Consider the following 26,990-nt stretch of genomic DNA (forward strand, 5'->3'; position numbering starts at 1 on the left):
AAAGATACACAGATGGAGCTAATTAGCTCACTTGTGATTCTGTGAGGAAACCTGCAAAACATGCACTGTTGGTAGCTCTCGAGGACTAGGGTTGGCTACCCCAGCTTTAGAGAGAGATGCACTGAGGGTTCTCACAGGGTACACTCTGCTGTTGATCACATGTTATGGTAATAAGGATGGGCACAAGGCCTATCAGAGCAGGGGGAGGGTTTAGACATAGTAGGAATGATCACGAGTTACACTGATCACCCTCTGTCCAAGAAGCTGGCTGACTAGGCAAGACCTGCAGTGCAGCTTCCCCTGGGATATATCAGGTTTTTTCATTTTTTGCACAAACTCTGTCTAATTCTACCTTTCCCTTCCCTCTTCTCTCTTCTCTCTTTATAGGCTCTAATCTGTCCCTCTTGATACCTAGAACACTAGCATAGTGTTCTGGTGTGATAACTTGGGGGTGGTGCACGCTGTTAACCAGCAGGGTTCTGTCTCCCTGCCGGTGGTTCGCCTGCTAGCGCGTCTGGTTTTAAAATGCCTACTGCTTAATGTACATTTGTGGCAAGACATGTTCCCGGAGTGGAGAACTCCGTGGCGGACGCCTTGTCCAGGGCTGACTGGGTTAAGTTCCGGACCCTGGCACCTGATGCCTCCCCTATTGGTGAATGTTGTCCATCTTATGTTTGGCAGATGATCAGGCCGGAATGGAGGGGCTAGCCATGCGGGCTATTGCGCGCAGGACGCTGCAATACTATCGTGCAGGTTGGCATGAGTGGGAACAGTTCCGGCTGTCTGCCCCTCAAGCAGGTAAGACACCTAATGCGGCCATGGTGGCCTTCGTTTGGAGTTTGTACTCCTTAGGTCGTTCTGTCGCTTTCGTGCGCAGGACGCTGACAGGGGTTTCTTTTTTTTCTGCATTGCAGGGTAGGGCGGACCCGTCCCGGTCGTTTTTGGTGTCAAGAGCATTGCGTGGCTGGCGGAGGGCCTCGCCGGCGCTCCCAGACCAGAGGCGTCCGATTGATTTGTCATTGCTACCAGCTTTGCTGGGCGCCCTAGGGGACATTTGTTGGCCTGCCTACGAGGTCCTTTTGTTCCAAACGGCGTTTGCAATGGCGTATCATGGGGCCTTCTGGGTTGGAGAGCTGGTGGCTCAGTCGAAACGGGCGCCTTCACCATTGTCCGTGGACGATTTGGTGGTCCAGGTGGATTCGGTGCTTTGTCACCTGCGACGATCCAAGACAGACCAGGCCAGTAGGGGGAGATGGCTGTCCCTGCTCCCATGTATGGTGGAGGGGGCGTGCCCTGTTGCGCTGGCTATGGCCTTTGCACAGGCACGCCCGAATCTGCCTGGCGTGTGGTTGATGCACGAGGATGGGTCACCTCTCACCAAATACCAGTTTTGTCATGTCTTGGGACGGGCGCTGGAGGCCATGGGCCTTGATCCAAAGGAATTTGGGTCACATTCCTTCAGGATCGGGGCTGCTACCTCGGCGGCTGCGGAGGGCCGCTCCGACGCAGAGATTCAATCTCTGGGTCGATGGCGCTCTGTAGCATTCCGTAGGTACATTCGGCCGACCTTATCTATCACTGATCACCATGGTCGACTGGATGCATAAGCGCTCGCCAATTTCCAGTGGGGGCCTTGAGGTGTTTTTTCACATTCGCTGGGGGCAAAATTTGGCTTTAATCACAATCTGGCATGGCGTACCTGTTAGTTTACTCCGGGCGGTGTGTTTTGTGCCTCAAGAGCTGGTCGGCCACGGTTTTTCTCCTCCCTCTCTCTCTAACCTGTTTGGTGTGTGAGTGCTGTTGTATGGTTCTCCGGCTAACTAACCTCTTGTATGCATATTTCAGGTCAACGGGACGTTAAGTCCGTGTGGATGTTGGGCCATTCCTTTGTATACTGGGCCTCGCAGGCGAATCTCGCCTCTGATATATGCATGTTTCCAGAAGATGGGGAGGTTAGGTGGTTAGGAGTGAGGGACATGAAGTGGTGTGCACTGCAGGCCCAGCTGATACGTGCCGTGAAGCAGTTTGGGGTCCCGGAGGTCATTATATTCCATTTAGGCGGGAATGACCTTGGGCGGGAATCCGCCCTGGAGCTGCGCTCCGTGATTGTCCGGGACCTCCACATCATTGCCAAAGTTTTGCCATCATGTATGATAGTGTTGTCCCCCATGATCTCCAGGAGAGTATGGAGGGTCGCGAGATCATGCCCCCGCCTCGAGTGTTCACGCAAGAAGGTGAACTCAATGGTTGAATGATACCTGCTAGCTAATGGCGGGGTGTCATTCGCCATGACGCCATCAGCTTCCAGCGCCCCAAGCTGTACAGGAGCGATGGCGTTCATTTGAGCCCAGAGGGAATGGCTCTGTTTTTAGGCGACATTTTTGCCTGGTTAGCGACACGGTGCTGAGCGTTTTACTAGGCGGTGGCTGCGGCCTAGGGCCTGGCTGTGGCGGTAAAGAACTCTGTATGTGTGTAGGTAGTGGGGTGCACTCTCCCTCGACATCGATTGTCATGGGCCACGCTTCTGCCCGGGGGATGGCCATCACCACCAGGCCTGGTGGCTGACCAGGGAGAGTGGTCACCCAGAGTTGTATGTATGCTTAAGTGATCTTTAACCCCACCTTTCCTATAATGACCGTTCTTTAGTGCCGCCACCATTCATAGTCTTAGTTAATTGTCAAAATAAATTTGACATTCTGTTTTTGAAACGCCAGCACTTTGTGTCGTGTCTTTATTTTAAGCTAAGTTTATATAAGGTTTAAAGTAAGTTTGTATTTAAGTGTATCAACCGATAGGGTGGACCAGGGGGATACCCGATGGTGAGTTTAATATGTGTCTACATACATCTGTTCTCCAACTTTTGTTATATATAAAAGGCATGAGCTCCATGTGACTCTGGAGCACAAGCTGTCTTTTTTGCGACTATTTCAATTAAATCGCATCTTATTTGCAAAATTGAGCAAATACAGTACTGTAGGATGCTCAATCTAGTTAAATGATATGCGGCATGAAAAACAGTGTAACAAAGCATTTCATATGCATATACAGCGGCACTTGCACACAGAATATAGGCATGCTGCATATCATTTTAATCAGTAGAAGCTGCTTGTGCATGCTTTTTTGCAAACAAGATAAATTTTAATGGAAAAAAGTGGCAAATAAAGATGCCCATCACTATTGAATCTCACCATGGCATGCTGCGACTAGAAGGGCTGTTTAAAGTGAAAGCAGGCTAGATATACGTGGACACATCTGTATTCATTGGTTGAATTGGGTTCCTAAAACGTAATGCTTAGAAGTTATAGATCACTTAGTCTTCTACTCATACTGTATGTGAATTTCCCATGCCATAAGAAGTGGCATTTAAATAACAGCTGAAAGAAGTGCCGCTTCTGAACTGCATAAAAGAAGTCAATTTACATTGATGAATTCTGAGATTTCTATAGACTCTTTTGGGAGCTTTAATTGAATGAAATCCAAACAATACATATTAATAAGGCTTAAACTGTTCCTACCAGCTCCTATGTATCTACAAAAACAATAAAATGTGAAAAGATGCTGCCCACAGCGCTAAGCACACAATTAGTGTACTTCATGTAAAACAATAATACACAAAAATAATACCTCCCTTAGTAATGCAGTAATTAGTCCATCACTTGGTTGTCATAGGTGTTGGAATGTTTTCTCCAAGGGTAATCTTAAATTGATGTTTCTCTCAATAAGAGAATATAAACACAAATAGCAGACAACCAATTTGTATTAAATTCAATTAATCAAAGTAGATGATAAAACTATAAGTGGGAAGTAAAAAAAAATCTCTTTTGGAAGACCTGGAACGGAATTAATTATGTAATACTAAAAAAAGAGGGGATTTTTTTTTTAAGTTTCAATGATCATTTATTACTGAGTTCAATAATCAACATAGAACTGTTTAAAGACGGATAAAGAAGCATTGAGACTTCTGAAGAAGGATCCTTTGATCGGCAATCTCATTTCCGAGAGCCTAACCCATATCCACTAACCTACAGAATAAACGGTACTTGTTTCCTAGCACGGCGCCCATCGCATCGCATACCATAAGCCATGTAGGGTGACATGATTCAGAAAGTTTGGGAACCACTGGATTATGGTGAATTATGACCACACTATAGATTCAGACTGATTGATTATTAAATCAATATCTCACATAGGAGATGTATCATTGATAACCCTCCCTGTCATCGGTGGTATACACATAATTTATATCCGTTGGCATGTATGATCCTCGTCTTGCCGGGTCAGATCTTCCCATACATAACTATTCAGACTCAGTGGTTGAAATGTGCCTGCTGCTTCCTGTTACTGCTGCAGAACGGCCACTTCCTGCAGAGCTTTTCAACCAAAAGATCTTTAGTGGAGCGGCGGTGAACTCTGCTGAATAGCTATCTTATAAATATCTTTCTTGCCTGTAGATTGTTTGGCCATTTTACCACATGCCCATACCTCCCAACATGATCCATTCCAGGAGGGACACAATGCTCTGTTTCTGGACTTCCCTCTTAATGTATGATTGACATCACCTGTTCTCAACAAGTTAATTGATAAGAAAGGTGTTTCACCACAGGTGATGGCAATCATACATTAAGAAGAAAGTGCAGGAGCAGAGTATTGTGTCCCTCCTGGAGAGGGTCATGTTGGGAGGTATGCATGCCTAGTAATGATATAATACAGTAAAATGTACAGAATAATGAACTTTGACAAAGTACTCATTTAGAATACATATCCCCATGGGTGGCCAGACCTTTAAAGTCTCCACGCAAAAATGGAAAGTTTTCACATATCTACAAATAAAGTGGACTTGCTGCATGGTAGAGGCCATTTAGGTGCCTTCGGAATTCTTATCACTGCTCCTTCCTTGGAATGCAGCAAGAGCCGCCTATTACAAATAGACACAGCATTGGATTGATCACCATACACCCCACTCCCCCCTTTATAAATGTTAATAGCTATGACATCCTTCCTCAATTTCAGTGATTTTCCCCTGACAGCTGTCCCAGAACTTGCCCACTTTGCTTGAGGGCAAATAGAGCCACTATATCGCCACTACCTACAGTGATGGATTGTCATTAGGTATATTCGGAAAGTGTTATGGGGTTGACACCGGATGTGTGTGTCAGTGTGGAGGGGGGGGGGGTGTGTAAAGCATGCTCACTTGCATAAGAGCGCTACTAAGCCGGTGGCCAGTTGATTGTTGTAATGTTTTTTTTTTTTTTTTACAACAACCAAATATATCCACTCCACAGAGCAGCACAGGATGCAAGGGTCCTCAATTGCAGTATAGGCCACATACTGTAGGTCTGTAGAGAATGATGCAGGAGACTTCTGCAGGTAGAGGATGAGGCACCAAGATTTTCTCCAGCTTCTAGAACCCTGAGTAGGTTTAATGTGCACCTTCGATCGGGATCTAGACAGGGAGACAGAGGTATGTGAGTCTTGCTGTCTTGCATCCTTGTAACATGAGACCCCAGCTGCAGTTGGCTGTGTGGACCCTGATTAATGCATTTCAACAGCTGCTGGTGATTAGCAGAGTGGTAGGTACTGCAGACAGGTGATGGGGGTAAGGGGGGCGCAGATGTAAAACCAGATTTCCTGGCTATTCTAGTGGTCTCCAAGGGGAGTAGGTAGCGGGAACAGTCAGTGACTTTGAGGTAATATATAGATAATGCTGAGTAATATCCTGAGTTGGAGATGGGAGCTCTGGGACATCTGGGTGGACTTTATATGGTGGAGCTTATGAAGTTAAAAAGAGATGGATAATCTGAAGGACTCCTAGGAGTGTGGAGGCCGCAGCTAGGGGTATAATGCATGCTGCAGTTGCCAGTAGTAATGCTCTCCCTTCAAGATGGTGGCTGCTGGAAGCTGGGGTCATGGTCCTCTAAAAGAGCAGGGTTTCCACTGGTCCAAAAAACAGGCAGGCTGTGGGTTTGGTGGCAGGTGAGGGAATCCAGGTTGAGCCCCCAGTGGGCTAGGTGCAAATTACAAAAATCCAGGGTACATTGGGAGTGATGACAAAATAAAATTCCCAGCTTCTGGTGCCCACGTAGGCCTCAGGCACTAGTATTGATGGGGAGCTCACCAGGGGTTTCTAGTAGAGTAGTCCATGAGAAGCTGTGCAAGCAGGAAAGAGGGTACAAAACCCCCCAAACTTGTAGGGAGGGATGTGACATCGGCAGCCCCTGGGGAACACAACTGTCCTCACAAGCAGTTAGGCTATGCCTTAGATATGCTTTACTTTGAAACACAGGATTTTCATTACATTGACACATTTTGTTTAATTAAATTTACCACACATGTTATCTTCTGTTTGTGTTTGCATGTACTGATTGAGAGAACCATCACTGCAAGATTACCCATGAAGGAAGGATGGATTTGGGGGGTACTATTATTATTATCCTGGTAGGGGTGGGAAGTTATTTGGTAATGCAGGCCTAAGGACATGGGAGTTACTGAATTTTGTAATGAGGGCGTATGGACGGGGTGGGAGGCGGGACTTAATAAGGTGGTGGACCTACTAGAGCTCTCTATTTCTTTCCATTTGTACTTTTGTCTGCCTCCCACTAACAGGGGGGGATTTATCGAGTAGCTGCTTGTACATAAAAGGCGCAGTTGGGGTCTCTCCTGTGTGTGTGTATATATATATATATATATATATATATATATATATATATATATATATATATAGAAAAGGGAGTCCAAACCGCGCACAGCCAAAAGTAATTAAGAGTGCGTCCTTTTCTTTCTTAGTAGTATTTGCAGCTTTCTCCAGGGAACCAGACCACGGTTCAATATCCCACAAACATGTAAAAAGAAATGGAGAGGGAGCGCACCATGAGCATAAAATTCAATACTTTACTTGAAAGTGTAATAAAGCTCACATACATGAAAGTAAACAGAGATCTGCTTGCCAGAATAAACCTCCGCACCACGCCAACAGCTTCAGACCGGGACCAGCCGTAAACCGTCTGTGGACATCAGGTACGACGCTGTGCAATTCTGTTCCTGACCTACCTGATGTCCACAGACGGTTTACGGCTGGTCCCGGTCTGAAGCTGTTGGCGTGGTGCGGAGGTTTATTCTGGCAAGCAGATCTCTGTTTACTTTCATGTATGTGAGCTTTATTATACTTTCAAGTAAAGTATTGAATTTTATGCTCATGGTGCGCTCCCTCTCCATTTCTTTTTACATATATATATATATATATATATATATATATATATATATATATATATATATATATATATATATATATATATATATATATATATATATATATAGAATCCAGGTGATCCAGCACAGCCACTGATAGAAATATCTTCGGCGGGTGCCCACACGGCAATTTCAGCAATATATTCCAACAGAAGTGCCGCACTCCAGCCACTTGAATAAAGCTTCTTTAATAGTCAAGCTATAGATAGCAACGTTTCAATACAATTAAGTATTATCGTCAGGCATATGTATATTCAGTACTATTTTTCTGGAAAAATAGGTTCAGGAACTCCAGGTCTGGGGGCAGTCAGTTAAATAAAAAAAAAACATATATAATAGAGAGAGGGAGAGATAGATGTAAATATTGTATTTAGAAACAAAGGCACTCACAGGTGACTTTAAAATAAAACTTATCTTATAGAAAGTACATTTTCAGTTCCATATATATATATATATATATATATATATATATATATATATATATATATATATATATATATAATATTAAAACCTTTTTCAGCTTTATTAAGTAATAAAAAACACCTTACTATTTTTGAGCAGCTTGTGGGGGAAAAGAAAATCGCCAGTTAAGTGGTTAAAGTAAATGTGCAGGTGTTTATAATAATGGATTTACATTCATTGTAATCCATGTGTCAAAGCCATCATATTCCTTTGTAATTAGTACATCCATTCCTGGTGTAGGTCAGATACATGACATTCATGAAGTTCAACATGTGTTTACCTATGTAGCTTGGTCCCAGAGAATCAGATAATGAAGATTTCCGATGATACTGATGATGAAGAATAGGTGAATGATTATGAGGTTCTACATTTGTTAGTAATTTTTTTTTTTTGCCCAAAAAAATAATTCATCCATTTTGTATCTCTTTAATTAAGCCAGGTGCACAATGCGCTCATCTGTACATTAATTAGGTAAAATCCCATCAGCATGGAGAACAGGAAAGCAGCTTTTACCAATGCAGGAAAGTTCTACATCCTTATTGATCCCATACAACTGAGACAATCTTATCAAGTTTATTCCATTAGGCAAATGAGACTATAATTATCCCCCTCTGCATGAAACATACTTGCTAATGGGGAACATCTGTTCCTGTAAAGAAGGAGACTGGAACCCCTCTAGAGAACATTACGCAGGATAAATATGTGCTACCATTTTATTTGTGCACAATACCATGATGCCGTTGTTCAATGTCACAATAGACACCCACTGTTTGTTTATTTACCATAAAAATGGTTTAACAATGAAAGTAATGTAAGTACAATGAAGCCTTGATACAGACATGCTCAGCGAAGCATTTGTACAAATACCTCACCCATTTACTGTACATGAGCAAACCCACACACATAAATGGAATAACATTATGGTCAGTGAAATAAATCTCTTATTTAATTTCCTTGTATTGATAGATGTAAGAGTTTGGGGGTAATTACTTGTTACAGATGTAGCAGCTCTTATTAGAGCTGCTCCTGGTGATTCTATCGCCATCCTCTGCCGTTCGCCAACCCGCAGAAAGGGGTGCACGTGCACGAGACGCTTGCATGCCCCGTTCAGCTCTAGCTACCCCGCTCAGCGGTCACCGCCTGTTGACAACATCGGTGGTTCATCAACAGGCGGCGACCGCTGAGTGGGGTAGCTAGAATTGTCTGCAGGTACAGATTCTAGCGGAGAGACACAATTATTCACAAACATCAGGTTTATTTACACCTATTTATTTCTACCACTGAAGTTCGCCTCAAGGAGAGGGAGCTAAATGCAATATTAAGTTGGAGTCATTTCCATTTCCATCTGCACCTTTTGCACAGCTGGGGCTCTCAGCACCGAATTAACATCATAGGATTTCTGTCCAGGACTCCAGGTTATAACCAAAATTTCAGTATCATGGAGCATGCATGAATTGGCATGTTTATATTCCAATTTATTTTAATGTACAGTATGTGTATTATTTTTATGTAATTTACATTGCTTATACAAGCTAATTAATACATTTTATACTAATTGTCCATCCAACTGTGTGGCACTCTCTGAGGTATATGCATAGAGGTAAAATCTCTGTATATCTATATGGGTGTGGTATAACTCACCGACAGTCGGGATCCCGACAGTCATTATCCCGACTGCCTGGCCTCAGACAGCGTGGCCAGCGCAACAACGCCCCTTGCGGGCTCGCTGCGCTCGCCACGCTGCGGGCACGGTGGCGAGCTACGCTCGCCACCTATTCCATTCTTCCTCTATGGGGGTCGTGGACCCCCACAAGGGAAAAAAGCCGCCGGCCGTCTGTCGGGGATTTAACAGTCGGGATCCCGACGTTGGGTTAATGACTGTCGGGACCCCGTCCGGCACCATCTATATCTGGAATGGGATCATTCGTCAGACTGCATTTAGGTCTACAGTCATTAGGTCGACCCCACTAGGTCGACTGGCAGGAAGGTCGACCTGACTTAAGGTCGACATGGGCCAAGGTCGACATGACTTAAGGTCGATTTTGCATAAAGGTCGACATGAGGAAGGTCGACTGGTCATAAGGTCGACATGGGTTTTTCACTGTTTTTTTTATCCGAATGTCGACACAGTCGACATGGACACAGTTGGCAATGAGAATCGGACCCTCGCATCGCTCGCTTCGCTCGCAATACTTCGGGCACGGTGCCTCGCTGCGCTCGGCACACTATTTTATTCTCCCACCACGCCCTAGTGGATGGTAGGGCATGAAATACCGCCTGTCGGCACATGTCGGCTCAAAAAACAGTGAAAAACCCCATGTCGACCTTATGACCAGTCGACCTTCCTCATGTCGACCTTTATGCAAATTCGACCTTAAGTCATGTCGACCTTGGCCCATGTCGACCTTAAGTCAGGTCGACCTTCCTGCTAGTCGACCTAGTGGGGTCGACCTAATGACTGTAGACCTAAGTTCATTCTAATAGATGACCGCTTCCCCTATATCTAACTTGTCCTTTTAGCTTCTGTTAGCGGAATCTGCCAAAAACCTTTTGGCAAATCAAGTGTAGATAGTGCGCTCGCCACACTATCTAAAATCAACTCCACGCCGACGTGGATAGTGGGGGTATGAAAAGGTCGGAGGACACATACCGCCACCGCTCGCCACACTTCGGGTTGGCATTGATCCTGGGGGTGGCATTGACTATGGGGGGCATTTAACATTGTTAGGACCCATCAGGGAGCTTGTACAATAAAAAAATCATATACGATTGCATTGTATGGCATTGTATGGCATACGATGCGATGCAATATTTTATTGTACAATATCGCGTCGCATCGCTTACCATCGTGTACGTTATTTAGTATAATGGTATACGATGCGATGGGCGCCGTGCTAGGAAACAAGTACCACATTTTTTTATCCAGATCTTATACAATATATTTAGTGAAAATTATTTTTCATGCGTCTTTTCAGAAGATGGCAGGAATGCTAAAAGCTCCTTGAAAGACAAACTTAACCATTACCATGTGCACAACCATCTAGTGCTACACCATGTGCACCACCATACTATAACCTCATCCCAGGAGGACCAGTGGTCCCTTTTGGATCAGTTCCTTTCAAACAGAATGAATTGATCTGCATAGATACATATAAAACCCTGTTAACAATCACACTATTCCCCCTTCTTTTTTTTTTTTTTTTAGAAATTGTTATGTGATGAATTAATTTATATTATTAATCATCTGGAAAGGCCAGATTGACAGATCAAAAAGAAACTTTAGGGTAGATTGGTCAGCACTGACCAATGTTTCTCAAACGGAAATAGTAATTAATGCTAATCCATGCTGATGTAGCATTAATTACTACTGCCTATAGGTCAAAGCTGCCAATCATAGTGGCTTATAAAAGCCTTGGCATAGTAAATCTACCCCTGTGTGTTTGAAGTGACCTTTGCATCTTGAGAAATTAATGTTATAGACTTAAAAGTAACTTTAAGCTATAAAGCTAATGATGAAGTATATGACGAAGTTGGTATCAGGATGGCTGATAGATAATGCCTAGGTTTACAGTAAATATGGTTTCGAGTAAAAAACAATAAGTATAACCTGCGCTCAAAGGAGCTGCTTTTTATTTGATAGGTGCAGTTTTTAAATAAGAGTAAAAAAGCGCTTGGGGGTGTTTGGTAATGAGCATATAAAACAAATAAGTACAAGTGCTTAGCCGCTAAAAAGATAAGGAGAGAGTAAAAACAATGTTTACAGCCCTTTCCTGGTGGGTGGGGTTGCTGGTCCGTGCTGAGGCAGTGAAAGTGTGGCACTATTTTGCAGAGACCTGGTAGCCCTATCTGTCCCTAAGCTTACCTAGGTCTTCTAGCCTTCTATCTTCCTCCATGCCGCGCTCCGGACCTCCGCGAGTGTGCCGCGCTCGGCCGGAAGTTCGGGTTTGTTGACTTCCGGTATCGGCGGCGGTGTGCGGACTCGCTTCTTCCCCAGGCTACCAACGCGTTTCGAGAGACAGGCTCTCTTTGTCAAGGATGCCTGGTTCTGTTTCCTTGCAGAATTTATTCACTTTTTTTCTTTCTTTATTTGAAAAAACTTTATTAAAAAAAACGGAAATGTTCTTTACTTTTGGCGGCAAGCACATGTCTTAAAGGGGAATGTGTTAAAAAAAGGGAGGATATGTTTTTAACGTTATTATGCGCTGTGTAATATTGCAAAAAATGGGGGATTTTTATGAATGGATATTTATTGTAAGAAAGCAGCCAGTTCAATGTCAATATTAAGCCCTCTTGGTTGGAGAGTATTTAGTTCGAAAATCCATTTGGTTTCTCTTTGTTTGAGGGTTTTTACGTGGTTACCTCCTCTCCAATTTATATTGATTTGTTCTATTGCATTTATTTTCAATCCTTCAGGATTTTTTTCATGCTTTTCAGAAAAATGGCTGGATAAACTGTGAGTTTGCAGTCCTTTTTTAATATTGTAGATGTGTTCTGCTGTATGTTTTTTTAGTTCTCTTTTTGTTTGTCCCACATACTGTAGCCCACAAGGGCATTCCATTAGGTAAATTATATTTTTGGAGCTGCAATTTACTGTATGTGCTGTTTTTGTTTGTATTCCTTTGTTGTTTGTTTTGAAAAGAAGGAGGATAGTGGTTTTGTGGAATTTTTCCGTGTCGCTCTGCAGATAACACAGTTCAGGCAGGGAAAGAAGCCTTTTGAGGTGTTTTCTGGGCTTGGTTCTTCTATAGGGATGAAGCTGTTGGTGAGTTCTTGTTTCAGATTTCTGGCCCGTTTGTAGATAATTTTTGGTTTGTCAGGAATGAGGGGTTTAAGTTCATTGTCCAGTTGGATAACATGCCAATGTTTGTTTAGTATTTCTTCTATGTTTTTATGATTGGAGTTGTATTGAGTAATGAATGATACAGGGGGTTCCGTATTATGTTTGTTCCCTGTGTTGTATTGCATCAAGTTAGTTCTATCCAGATTTTTTATTTTTTCTATTTCTTTATTCAGCAAATTGTCTGGGTAACCTTTTCTTTTGAATTTGTTAATCATCAGGATGCTTTGTTCTGTGAAGGTTGAGTCCTGGGTGCAGTTTCTCCGGATTCGGCGCAGCTGACCCCCGGGAAAATTTTTGCGCCAATTGTTATGGTGATTGCTGTCGTATGGGAGGATATTGTTGCCATCCACCTCCTTTGTGAAAGTCTTTGTTGTTAACTCATTTTCACAGATGTAGATTTCCAAGTCAAGGAACGTTACTTTTTGACTGTCTGTCTGTAGAACAATCAATATAAATTGGAGAGGAGGTAACCACGTAAAAACCCTCCAACAAAGAGAAACCAAATGGATTTTCGAACTAACTACTCTCCAACCAAGAGGGCTTAATATTGACATCGAACTGGCTGCTTTCTTACAATAAATATCCATTCATAAAAATCCCCCATTTTTTGCAATATTAAACAGCGCATAATAACGTTAAAAACATATCCTCCCTTTTTTTAACACATTCCCCTTTAAGACATGTGCTTGCCGCCAAAAGTAAAGAACATTTCCATTTTTTTTAATAAAGTTTTTTCAAATAAAGAAAGAAAAAAAAATGAATAAATTCTGCAAGGAAACAGAACCAGGCATCCTCGACAAAGAGAGCCTGTCTCTCGAAACGCGTTGGCTGCCTGGGGAAGAAGCGAGTCCGCACACCGCCGCCGATACCGGAAGTCAACAAACCCGAACTTCCGGTCGAGCGCGGCACATTCGCGGAGGTCCGGAGCGCATCGTGGAGGAAGATAGAAGGCCAGTAAATATGGTTGACAAATATACTTTATGGTCAACATGGTCAAACATGTGACACAAGCAAAAGGCCAACTTAGCTATAGTCGACATGAAAAGATCACCAAGATTTTTAGGGATTTTTTTTTTTCATTTTTCATTTGACATTTTCCTGCTTTGCCATCCACATGCAGGACCTGATTGTTGTTGGATTGGACACGGCCGGATTTGGGCCTGTTCCGATGGTGGGCAGTCTGGGCATGATTATGTGCATATTTGTGCATGTGCAAGCTCCCTGTGTGAATGCCTTCGGCGAGTATCATATTACTAAGGCGTTATACAGGTGGCCAGATTCCTGCTTGGGTTGGGGCTAACATCACAGGACATCAGCGCCCACCCTGTATTTGGGATGTAGATAGTTCAGACTGAATTATATTTCCGAATGAGGCAGAAATCATTAGACTGTCGGCGGCCATCAAATAGTTTCTCCTGCTAGCAGCCACATGTGAGGGGAAAGTGTAAGTGGACACATCCCCTCACATGGTACCGAGGGTATTTGGTTGGGGGGCATTCAGCCAGGTGGCAGATGGCGTTAAGCCAATTGCTAAGCAGCGAATGACCACTACTTAATGAGCCTACATTATTAGAAAATGCTTTACATATAAAAGAATGAATGCAGCATGTACTGTAGTTAGATAATCTAATAATATTCAAGTTAAAAATTAGCAACAAACATTTTTTTATCAGATGAATGGATTTATCAGATTGGCCACCTAGTGGCCAATCAGGAGTCGCTAGGCCGCCAATAGTGGTCTTCGGGAGGACCCGAAACACATCCTGCGGCTTTCTTCTCAGTTTGTTGTTGTTGCGTTATTCATTTTTTTATTTTGCCAAGACCGTGGATGCTACATGGAAAAAAGAGGACATGATCTACGCTGGAGGACCCCTGTAAGTATGGTTTCCTTCCATGGGTACCCTACTTGGATTTCTTCAGGATCAGCAGATGGATGGAGACCTACCTACATGTCAAGATAGGTAAGTATCTTTATGTTTGGGCTCTATATGTAATAAAGTTTTATTTTTCTGATGTGTGTGTGTGTTTATTTAACTATTGGTTCTGTTGTGGAACTAAGAGTCCCAGTAAGCCCATTAATGGGCTGCATGCTGGGACTTGTGGTTCTCCAAGTCCCAATATGCCAGTAAATTCTGGAGGGGTTGAGCCCTTTGTTGGGAGGGTCCCCACTTCCTCAGGACCCCTGCCCAGGCTGAGCGGTCAGGAGGTTATTGCTTTGGTCTCTTTGGGGGACACACCGCTTTTTTAAATCATTTTTTCTTTATTTATTTTATTTTTTTAAACTAAAGCCTGCATGGATCTAACTGACCCGTGCAGGCTTCTGCCAAATACACCTGGCATATTTTACCAGCAATTAGCGGCTGTATCTCACTAATTACCGGCCGATCTAAAGAGGGCTTGGGTATTCCAGATTTGAAGACATTCTGTTTATCTATTTTTTTTGGTATATTTCTGATTGGGTACTACTTCGATCTATATACACTTAATTCTTAATTGAAACAGCATTAGTAACCCCATATTCATTGTCTGCTTTACTTTATACTCCAATAATAAAGGTCCCCACAGGTATTTGTGATAACCCTCTATTTGGAGATATATATAAAGCCTGGACTCAGATCAATCGAAAATTAAATACATAATACAGGTTCAGTATCCCGTATCCGAATATCCGTTACCCGAATTATTCCGAAAATCATACATTCTAGAAAGTGAACCAAAAATTTTTTTTTTGCTAAAAACTTACTGGGGACATCTGTAACAGCACTACTGAGGGAATGATATGTACTGTAACTGGCACTATATATGTGCAAGACAATGATTGTTTGGCATTTAAATTCAGTGCCTGAGATTGTACACAAACTTTGTTTCATGTTTTGAAACCTTGTTTTATGCACAAATAAAATATATTTGTGTTTATTTCATGTGTTTGATGTATATGTACAACATAAATGCAAGATACCTCAAGATACATCATTGAAATATTAAAATATTCCGAAATACGGAATAATCCATTATCCAAAATTCTCCTGGTCCCGAGCATTTTGGATAAGGGATACTCAACCTGTACATATATAATACAAGGCTACTAGCAGATTTATTTATCAAAGAAGGGACTTTTAAAACTTGGAATAAAATATGTCTAAGCTGGTCAAGGAATATTCCTAGTTTCCCGAGACCCGAAATTCTCCATAAACATTTTGATAATACAATGAGAAACCTTTGAACTGTAATGCTACAGGAGACATATTATAAGGTTCTATATATCACAAGCTCAGAGCAAACATATGGTGGTAGGAGAATCGGGTGGTTGATTAAAATGTCATGTGTCTAATGCAGGGTTCTGGGACCCCATAAGACAATAGAAATAATTAAAGGACCCCCAGCAAGTTGATGCAGAAGGTTATCACATCACATGTGTAGTCAGCAGACAGCAGCAGACAGCACATGCATGGCAGCATTGTGGAGGCACAAAATGATGGGAGGAGTCAAAAATAACAGACAACTCAACAGGTATTTCAGACTCTTTGAATCACTGACTGAGATTAGAAAAGTCATCAGCCTAATGGTCAGCAACATGGAGTCGTGACCCCATACTGAGAAGGTTGGGACCCACTTTGGGGTCAGGACCCACAGTTTGAGAACCACTGGTCTAATGCATCATTCTATCACAATTTCTGGGCTCTATTTATTAATAATAATTTTTTTTCTATCCATAAGCCCAGACCCGTTAGCCATGTTATGTCTTCAATATATGGACTAGAACTTAGGACCAAATCATAAGGCAATTATCTCTTTACTATCTATTATCTTAACCGCGGCCAAAAAGCTCATCCTAGTACAACGGACAAACACAGCCCCACCTCTCCCTACCTCTGTTCACCAACTATTGTTAAAAATTATGTATTATGGCAAGCGGAATTTATTACCAGAGGTTGAAGAAGAGGTAGCTCACTTCTATAAACGATGGGGTTGGTATATTGAACAATTGCCAATAAAGATTAAAAATCAAGTAACATATCTCCTTGAACCCATGTCCAAATAGTAGTTGGAGGTTCCAATATGAAAGGGTTATATATAAAGGGCTTAATTAAGATAAGTAATTAAGAGTATTAAAATACCGATATTATATCCACATAGATCCCTTTTATCCTTTGTTATGTGTATGTTAACCCGTTTCTCTTTCTTTCTTTCTTTCTTTCTTTCTTTCTTTTTTTTGTTTATTATATATGTGTTTGTGTTGGCCTTAGAGATTAAGAGTAAATTGTTATAACAGAAGATCCGTTGATATTGTAAATCAACTGTTTGATATATACACGGAGCTATGTTACTCTTAATGCTTGTTGTAAACTTTCAAAACTTTTATAATAAGCCATGGCATTGTTAATATTATTAAAAAATAAACAGATTTTAAACATAAAAATGACCGGCCATATATTGTATACGGCCACTTAGTAAATTAGGAATCACCATTCGAATGAACAGTGATTCCTAATCGTATTTTTTCGATGACATATACAGTCGTATTCATAAATACGAATAGTAATGTGCCATGAATACGAATTTACATATTTTCGGCATTGTAAATGCTGAATATACGAATACACATAAAATAGGCATATTTTTTTATACAAATATACCTATTTTCGTTAGTAAATTTCCATCGAAATGTCAAAGGACAACAATAGAAATGTTAGGGTTTAAGGTTAGGATTAAAGTTGGGTTTTGACATAATGTCCCTGTCAATGTGGTGATTGTCAACCTTTTAAACATGTCAACATTTTGACAATGTCAATATTTTGCAAAATGACATTATGGCTGTCGATAGTGATTAGATAATGACTGTCAACAATGTGATCGTCAGCAAAACTTACAAAACCTGATTCCTGCATGCTCTATATTGCATTCAGTTGTAATAAACTGTGGATTCTGGGGTGTAAATTTACTAACATGGGAGTTCTAATAAAGATTGGATGTTGCCGATAGCAACCAATCCGATTTCTATTTATTTTGTGCATTCTTGAAGATAACATATATGATCTAATTGGTTGCTATGGACAAGATCCCATCTTCAATAGAACTCCCATCTTAGTATATTTACCCCTAGTATTTATTAGCAGTGAGAAGTCAATGTATCTAGATTGAGATAACTGTGTCAGCTAGCATAATGCAGTAGCTGACATTTAAACTATGGCTATTTTTTTCATCTTTTTTTTTATACAATAATCTTTATGAATACTTGATATTTTTATTTTGGGATGTCTTTAATATTCTGCTATATTTCTTTGCGTAATAAAAGACACCCATAAACAGATTTTGTATTAGGTGCAGACGTTGGGGCTAAGAAGAAGATATCTGAAACTGGGTTTTCTATCGGCTTATACATCTCTGAATAAGTCTACAACAAAGACGAAATACTGTACGTCAGCAAGCTGATTACAGAGAGAAGGAGATGTTCTCCTGATACCAAGTTTTTCATTACTGAGACTGTCACACATCTGAGAACTAGTCTCTAGAAGCTAAGAAAGGAAAAACATGGCTTACATGACAAAGGTTACAGTAAGTTAGCCACTTACATTGCCTTAAAATACTTTTACCTTATTTATCAAAGAGCACAAGTTGTATAAGGCCCAGTTGTATAATTATTGTTCCCATGGCTTAAAGTGGTCCTGGGGAGGTGGTGGAACTAATTTCCCTCTGCCACCTAATTCCTGATCCTCCCCTCTCTCATTAGGCACAACCAGTGTAAGGATTAAGGGTCCCCCCCACACACACTCCCCAATACAAACTACTGTATAATGCTTCTCTGTTAGGGCCCAAGGTGGAGGTGGAACTAGTTCAAACTCATCATACCCGGTGGTGGTACCACCCCATTCCCCCCAGACTTGAACTTCTGATTGCTCCCAACAGTCCTGTTTTTTGTGGGACTGTCCCATTTTTGAGCACTGTACCAATGTCTAACCTGCGGGCTGCAGTGTCCTCAAGTCCTCTGGGACAATGCGGGCTGCAGTGTCCTCAAGGATAATGAGGAATTGGGAGGTGGAGGAGGTGAGACCAATGCCATGTAGGTATGAAGACCCATACAAGATAAGCCCTGATGTCTCCCTGAGTATATAAAAGTACACCAATTTCATAAATGTGTAAAATAGGTTGCAGCTGGTGATAATCACGTTGTTCTGATTATAGACTTATCTGCCCCATTGTTACTATAGCCCTGGGGATGCCCCTCTTACCCAGTGCTCTGCTTAGCAGAGAAAGTGCTCAATAGATGGAATTTGCATGCAAAAGAAATTCATTCATTTGAGAGAGGGACTGGGGCCAGAAGATGAACTTCCTCTGTGCTGGACATGGCCACAGTATGATGAAGACCAGGGTCGCCACTAGTAATTTTGGGGCCCGGGACCTTCAGTCCGCCCCCCCCCCCCCGCTCCGCAACACAACACCCCCCCAGCTCCGCTCCTGCAACACAACACCCCCCCACACACACACACACACACACACACCCCTTCCCCGGAACTCACCTCAGCTGACCTCCCTCTCGGTGAACACACAAGCCACAACACAGGCACTGCAGCCTGCAGAGCGCTGAGCCCCTCGGTGTCCTAGGCTCGGCACTCTGCAGGCTGCACTGTGTATCGTGCATGCCTGGCTGGGAGGTCGCCGGGTGGGGGAGGTGGTGAGCGTGGGTGGGGGGGTGTCACTGTGGACAGCTGCCCGGGCCCCTCCAGAGGCTGGGGCTTAGGACAGCTGTACCCACAGCACCCCCTGTCGGTGGCCCTGATGAAGACTAGAGGGCATGGCTCACATTTTCCCATGAGACACATGCACTGCTCCTTCAGTACGTGTAAATATCCTGAAATGTCCTCAGAGGCTGTTGGTAAGAATGTATTATCACCAATTATTATGCATTCAGAGTTACTCCTAAGCAGCACCAACCAAGCAATGAAGGGGGGGGGGGGGGGGATAGCTATGCACATATTATCCTGTATGTAATATATGTGCTAGTTTGATCCCCCGGGGATTGCCAGATCTGAGTAAACCGGACTCCTACTGGCTAGTTTCACAGGAGTCTGGGCACGGGCTTAAGAGTGCATAATGGTTTCTGCTGATTCCCTAGCAACTGTGGCATCTGATGCACTTAGAGATGCGATCCCCATGGGAATGATCTAGCAGATATATGGGGCAGCATGGATGGTGTAATGGTTAGCATTACTGTCTCACAACACTGAGATCGTGGGTTTGATTCCCACCATAACGCTAACTGTGCCGAGTTTGTATATTCTCAATGTGCTTGCGTGGGTTTACTCCGGGTACTCCGTTTTCCTCCCACAATCCAAAAATATACAGGTAGGTTAATTGGCTTCCAACAAAATTAACCCTAGAATGTCTGTGTGTGCACGTACATGTGGTAGGGAGTATAGATTGTAAGCTCCACTGGGGCAGGGACTGATGTGAATGTTCAAATATTCTCTGTAAAGCGCTGCGGAATATGTGTGCGCTATATAAGAAGCTGTTAATAAATAAATAATAAATAAATATATTACATACTGTACATGATCACATCTATGGCATCGTTTTTTAACCACTGTGCCATGACACACTAGTGTGGCTGAATCTGTTTTCAAGTGTTCCACCAGATCAACTGTTATTCACTGGTCTCTTGTTTTCATGTGAGGGCCAGATGGTGAGCTTTGGCAATTTTAAAATCTTGTTTGGTGTGCCATGAGTTAAAAAAGGATAAAAATCTTTGATGTATGGTATATATGTGCCTAGCAATTCCACCCTCCACTGCTTAGCTGGTGCTGCTCCTAAGTGTCCTGCAGAGAGCAAAAATATATCTGCACACTTATTTACATGTCTGACTTTCCTGCACTTCAAAACTTGCACTCAAATTATATTTAACATATTTTTCCTCAAACTCAAGGAGCTATAAATGCAAAAGATGTGAAAGTTGTACACGTGCCAATTTTGCACCACGACCCTATATGTAAAATTAATGATCTTCCGTGATGTTGTAAAGCAAGCGCCGAGTTCATTAAAGGACTCACCCAACAACGAATAATTTGATAACTTTGATTTATTGTCTTCTGAAGTTCTGCTTTATATTTTTGCTATCCTTATGCTATGCATTAATTTATTATTTTGTTTATTGCCTGGTTTAGTGGTTTCCACACGTTCATGAATCATAGCACCCCAAAGTATTATCTTTTTTTCAAGGCTCTCCTTGGTTAAAAGTTTTCTGTTACTGAGAAATTCAGCAACATTATTAAAATACTTGTGAAAAACCCGTCAAGTGGCTTATGGGGCATACACGCGGGGCGATGTAAGCCCTATTTCTAAACAATCTGGCTCGATCGCTTCTAAATTAAGCATGAATTACTCCATGTGTATTCTCCCCGGTGACGGCGATGCGCAGTCCCGTGCACCACCATCGTCTGACTATATTTATACTGCATGCAGTATATATCTAGTCATTGCAAGTGTTCTCTTACCAGAGAGCACTGGCCGTGACAGATTGCTCAGCAAACGTAAATGGTGCATTGCTGTGTGCTGAGCGATCTGTAGATCACTCAACACAATGGGCAGTATTCAATGAAAATAATCGCGGCGTGCAGCGAATCCTGTTTAGGATTCGCTGCACAGTCGCCATGTTCCGGTGCACAGTCACCAGCCTCGCTGTCCCCCTGCTATCCCCATATTCATCGTCGCAGGGACTTGCTTCCCCTGACGGCGAATCTTAACCCCTGCGGCGTCCCGCAGGGAGCTGGGGGACGGCGGCAGGCAGGGAGATGGAAGTCTCCCTGTCTGCCCCAGAAGGTATGTGGAGGGCAGGAGGGCTCCCCGGGACCCAGGCAGCACAAGCTGCCCCCCGGGAGAGCCAGCAGGGGACTGGGTATTCACTGCTCCTGATCGTGCATATGTAATGATCGGGAGCAGTGAATATATGAATATCTAATGAGCGGCTCTCGGCCCCCTGCTGGCTGTTATGTGTAAAAAAAATATTTTTTTATTAAATAGATATTTATGTGCTATAAGCACATGAATAAAAATAACATGCCTATTCACAGAATAAAATTCCTGATTTTTTTACACCAAATGTAAAAAAAAAAAAAAAAAACTTTATATTAAAAGTTCACTTTCCAATTCACCATGAAAAGATGACGATTTGCTACACGGCGACACACGGCGAAAATCACTTAGAAAGAAGGCGAAAATTGCACGTTGAATACAGTGATTCAATTTCTGACACAAAAAAATCACCTTCCAACGGGAAAAAAACACAAATTTGCCATAAAACATGGCAAATTGGCCTCATTGAATACTGCCCAAAGGCACAATCACCCCGTGTGTATGGGGCATAAGTCCCTATCTGCTGCTACCACTACCAATCTCTATCTTCAGAGCTCCTTCTATCCATAAACAGGAAGTTTATCCAGTGTATCCAGTTCAGGAACTGGCCTAGCTTGATCCCGAACCTGAAGGAATCCTGAATTAGAGAAGTATGGATTACTCTTCAGCGTAAAGAGACAGCGCTCTTAGGAGCAGTTATTTGTTGTTTATACTGACCTAGCTTATAGAACCTCTGCTGTCTGCAGTGTACAATCAGTATAATCAGAGAGCTGGCTTGTGTCAAACCCGAGAGCAGAAAATATAAACAACTCTGTCTAATGACAGAAAACATGGCAGAAAAGAAGTACGGCCGCTAAATACAAATACGAGTCGGCAGCCTGCACTAATCAGTCAGAATTCTGCAAGTTTCAGTGTAAAAAAATAAATAAAAATTGATGTATATTTAAAACTTGAACACAAAGACGAGACATTATATTGTATCAAAACTTTATTTCTGTAAAATTTTATGGAAATTTTGTTGTCATTTGTGCTATGCTCAATTCACCTGTATGTTTATACTTCTGCTTCAATAAATAAAATATATATATAAAAAAATAATAATAATAATTTGAAAAAACGGTCGTCGTCCCCACACAGCCATAACCAGCCCCAGGCTCAAAGAACCGGTCCTGGTTTTAAAAAATCAGGTAACAAATCAAATAGGGGTCCCCCGTATTTTGTGAACCAGTACCAGACCCAACCAGCCAGCAGGGTAATGCCACAGCCGGGGGAGGCTTTTTATACAAGTCCCCCCTGGCCAAAGCATTTACTCCCTGACCGGTCAGCCTGAGCAGAAATCCTGGTGAAGTAGGGACCAATGAAGGAGTTCCCCCCTCCTGAATTTACCTGCCCAGGTTGAAGCCTGGGGCTGTCCCAGGTGCCCCTGGGCGGTGGGCAATGGGCTGATGGTAAGTGTAAAAAATAGATTAAACTATTGTGTATTGTTGTGGAACTATGAGTCCCAGCAAGCCTGCACTGCATGCAGGGACTTGGAGAACCACAAGTCCCAGCATGCAGGGCATTAAAGGGCCCGCTGGAACTTGTAGTTCCACAACTGTACAAATAGTTAAATAAACACACAGCAGTAAAGTAAAACTTTATTACATACATCCCATACATACATATACTTACCTACCTTAACACAGAGGGCCTTATTTTGGTTCATTCTTTCTGACAAAATCCTTCTTAGATGGACAAAACCATGTGCACTGCAGGGGGGACAGATGTAACATGTGCAGAGAGAATTAGATTTGGGTGAGTAAATTTGTTTCTGTGCAGGGAAAATACTGACTGCTTTATTTTTACACTGCAATATAGATCTCACTTTGAAGTGAAACCCCACCCAAATCTAATTCTCTCTGCACATGTTACATCTGCCCCACCTGCAGTGCACATGGTTTTGCCCATCTAAGAAGGATTTTGTCAGAAAGAATGAACCAAAATAAGGCCCATAGGTAGGTATCCGTCCGTCCACTTGTCCTGTAGTGATCCAGTGATTTGGGTACCTGTGGAAGGTAACCATACTTACCGGGGTCCTCCGGCGTAGATCACGTCCTCTTTGTTCCATGTAGGCATCCCAGGGAATAAAAAAAAAACAAGTACCCGATGCCCGGCACAGACTGGGGAGAAGCCTCAGTTTACATCCTGCTGCTCCTCCCCCGCCTGGCGGCATAGCAACCTCTAACTGGCCGCGCATGTGCCTACAGCAGGAGAAATCATTCAATGATTGGCGACCATCTAATGATTTCCCCAACCTTTGCAAATTTAAGTCAATGAACACTGGGCAGGGGGTTGATGCCATGTGACGTCAGCCGCCCGACTCCGGGACACCTCATCCCTCCCACAATCCCATGGGAACGCCCTGCGTTTTCATTTGGAGGCCCATGAAACACTGGGTGTTCCCAAGGGCTATACCTGAGTCCGCATCCCCTAGGCCCTGGCCCGCACTGCTCCGTGCAAATGGCCTGGTGACATTGCAAATCACTGCGCCCGTTTGCCGTCGGGTTTGGACAAGCGCCAATTTCTGTTCACTGTCAGTGAACCAGAATCGGCCCATTGGTTTGCTAATGGACAAAGCCATGTGGACTGCAAGCGGGGAAGATGTGCAGAGAGTTACATTTGGGTGGGGTGTGTAATATGTATATTGCAGTGTAAAAATAAAGCAGCCAGTGTTTACCCAGCACAAATGTGCTGCCAACCTGAATCACCCCTGTAATGTAGATATATGGCCATAACTGGGTCCAAAGAACATATCAGTTAATATATCAGTTGATAGATACTTGCGGATGCATTGCCTGTAATTACATGCGGGACTTGTGACACTTTTAAAACTTTATAATGATTGCGTGATGACACTTCATCTTCCCACTACCACCAGAACAAGTGTGCTGTGGACCAAACAAATGCATCTCGCCCCAGCTGTGTCTCCAGCTGAAAGCATACTTAACATGGACAAAGTATACAAGGTTATTACTAAAATCTTGCCTGTTCCAAAATTGCTCTTTGAAAAAGGTGTATGAGTGCGGAATACAAATGTTACGGAGCACAGCAGTAGACCTTCACATCGGTGACAGGATCACATAAAGCCTTGAGACACGCCATTATCTCAACAGTCACAAACAGAATACAAAGCAAGGTTAATATCGCATGTACCAGAATGACTTACACCCCGATTCGGCGCCAGGGTTCCTTATCAAGCGCTTGTCTTTTTACAAAGCAGACAGGACCAATTGTTCATCGGAAGATCTGGACTGCATTATGATTTAATTACAGGAATTCGATTAATTTATTGAACTCAGGGACTTTTGTTTGTTTGAAAGACGAATAGATATAATACGAGCTACTTTTTCTTATAGTGCAGTCTTTGTCCAGAGGATTTATTATGCACAGCATGTCAAGACTGTACTTTACTGCAATAACAAAAACAGCCAGGGTTAAAACGTCAGTAAATTAGAGAACAATACCATCTATTGGCCCAAGAAACTCTTATACTGGGCATACACTACTGCGATATCTCACAGCAGTATATGCCCAGCCAATTACCTGCGAGATGCCCAGATCCATCACATGTGGTTCTATACTTGAAGGATCACATGTGACCCCTGTTCTCCACTCGCCCTCTGCCGGTAGGGAGGTCCATGGTCGGAGGTTGGACCTGCATGCCGGTCCGAGTTCGGACTCAGGTCTGATGCGCACCGACTCAGATCCGATGATGGGACATCACACTGACCCGATTTGGGCCAATTTCTTGGAGCAAAGAGCCGGCCTGTGCAGTAATATCCTTCCCCAGCCCACGAAACCCATAAACGTGGAAGCACATAGTCCCGGTGCCTGTCACTGTATCTGGCTAACTCTCCACCTCTACAAGCAGAGCCGGCCTTAGGCATAGGCAAACTAGGCAATTGCCTAGGGGCATCAGCAGCTTCTGCTGATTAAAATGATATGCAGCATGCCTATATTCTGTGTGTGAGTGAGGCTGTATCTGCATATGAAATAGTGTATTAGCATTCCGTATGCAGGTACAGCCACTGTCGCACACAGAATATAATACCATACGGGGTTTTGACAGGTTTCCCAGGCGCTTAGCAAACATCCAAAAGGGGAGTTTTTAATTCCAGATGATATACCCAAGAAAGAAAGAAATGCTACAATAGTGTAATACTGTTGGACATTAATTCAATTTGGCTTTATATTGAAATCAACTCGTACCCTGAGCTTTGGTCTACAAGTGACGTAGACAACAGCGCGTAATGTGAGAGACGATACACATCACACTGGATACAATCATCACTTTATCCTCCTTCTTAAATGCGATAGTGTCTCAAAAGGATAAAAGAGACATCATGGTGCAGTATATACACTTTAATTAAAACAGTTAAAAAGCACATGAACAGTGATCAGAATACATGGGACTCTCACCATATAGTTTTGTCTACAAACAAGATGCAGACAAAAAAAAGCATACAATGTTATTTCCAAAACAGGCGTCCCTGGATATCGGAATTTGGCGAGTAGTCCTCCTGGATCCCTTCACTGTTCCTCCAAATGGCCCCAGCCGGCCGGTTTCAATACCTTGCGGTATCTTTATCAAGGCATCTTGTTTGTAGACAAAACTATATGGTGAGAGTCCCATGTATTCTGATCACTGTTCATGTGCTTTTTAACTGTTTACTCAAGGGTATAATGTGAATAATGTGAGGAGTAATGTACATAAGGTAAAGTGGTACTACTGTGTGATGCAACGTGAATAAGGGACACCATCGCATGATATAATGTGAATAAAGTGGCACTACTGTGTGGCATAATTTGAATTGGGGGTACTATTGGGTGGCCATGCCCCTCCCCAGCAAGAACACACCCCTGTTTGGGCTGCGCACCAAATGTGTGCACTGTTTCTATTTAAAATATTGCGGGTAGGAGCACCAAAATGATGACTGCTATTATGAGGGTTGATGGTGCTGGGAAAGGGGAGCAGGGTCAGAGGCGGAACTAGTGGCGGTGCTAGGGGGCACCAGCCAAAATCTTGCCTAGGGCGTCATTTAGGCTAAGGCCGGCTCTGTCTACAAGCCAGGGCCAGTGCTACAGATTAAGTGCATCTCTGCAAACTTAATATTCCACAGGTGATTACATGCTCGTTGCCATAGGGAATTACATGCTTGTTGCCACTAGGGATGTGCACCGGACACTTTTAGTGTTTAGCAAAATGTGTTTTGGGTCTGTATCTCTGGCAGTGTTTTGGATCTGGATCTATTCCAAAACAATCCCCTTCAGTGTTTTGTGTTTTTTTGATCTGTATTTATAAAAAAAAAAAAACATAAAAATCACAAAGATCATAGGATTATTTTTTTGGGGGGCCAAAAGGTTGGCCCATCTAGGAGTGGCACTGCAGTGGCAGACAGGATGGCAATTTTAAAAAACTAGGCCCCAAAGAGCAGATCATGCCAAAAAAAAAGGTACAAGATGGAATTGTCCTTGTGTCCTCTCACCCACTCTTATGTTGCGTAAATAGGACAGGCACACTTTACCAAACCAATCATTTCAGTGACAGGCTCTGCCA

The sequence above is a fragment of the Crinia signifera genome, chromosome 4, assembly GCF_055691185.1.
Source record: "Crinia signifera chromosome 4, ASM5569118v1, whole genome shotgun sequence".
NCBI lineage: Eukaryota > Metazoa > Chordata > Amphibia > Anura > Myobatrachidae > Crinia > Crinia signifera.